The following is a 944-nucleotide window of genomic DNA, read 5'->3' as shown; positions in this document are numbered from 1 at the left end:
GCAGGCAGAAAGGGTCCCAGGCTGGCATAACAGGTGGGCTCAGTGGTATCTCAGCACATCAGGTGGCATCCTAAAGGGTCCAACCCATCACACCAACTTTAGGGAAGGAAGCTTCTGGTGAGTTATGTCAGTTTGTTGAAACTTGTTAGTCTTCCCAACTTCTGCCTGATTTTGCTTTCCATTTTGGAGTTCATGTAAACCTGATACTTAAAGTGAAACGGTAGACTTCAAAACCTCTGGAATTGAGCCTGCAGATTTAGTTCAACTGAAATAACTGAAATCAGAGTCCTGTATGGGAAGTGTTGGGCAACTTTAAATAGGCAGGGTTACAAGCTCTAGCTATGATATTTTATTTAGCTTGTTTCCTGAGACTATCCCCAAATAGCCTCAGATCATTTAAGGCTCTTCAGCAAACTTTGTAGAAACCAATCTACCTCTACTTTCAGGAACATCATGCTCTCCTTTGTTTTGCATAGCTGTTATCACAATCAATAACTGCATAATTAAAATCCCCCATTATCACTGTCCCTCGTATTGTTACAGGCCTCTGTTTCATGTGTAAAATAATTTTCTAATCAACCTCCTCTAGCTGCTTTGGGGGGTTACATTAACCTTCCAGTATCATCTGACTCCCTTTCTGGTCCTTAACATCTTTCCAAACTTTCTGGTCCTTAACATCTTTCCAAACTGTCTTTACTGTGTCAGCCAAAATATTTATACCATTTGTCTCTCCAGACTCCATAACATTATTCAGAATTACTGCCAGCTATCTCTGTTCTATCCATTTTTTTAGATAAACTCTTTGCTTTGGTATTTGCACTGATGCCACATGAGAGTAATAATTTAATCACCTTGTGTCCCTATTCTCCTCTATGGCTGGGTTGCCCAGCCTGACATCATCTTCCATGATGCACCATCTTTCCACACCAGGAGGAGAGACCATG

Source organism: Chelonia mydas, chromosome 2 (genome assembly GCF_015237465.2).
Source record: "Chelonia mydas isolate rCheMyd1 chromosome 2, rCheMyd1.pri.v2, whole genome shotgun sequence".
Lineage (NCBI taxonomy): Eukaryota > Metazoa > Chordata > Testudines > Cheloniidae > Chelonia > Chelonia mydas.
This window is presented reverse-complemented; position numbering follows the sequence as displayed.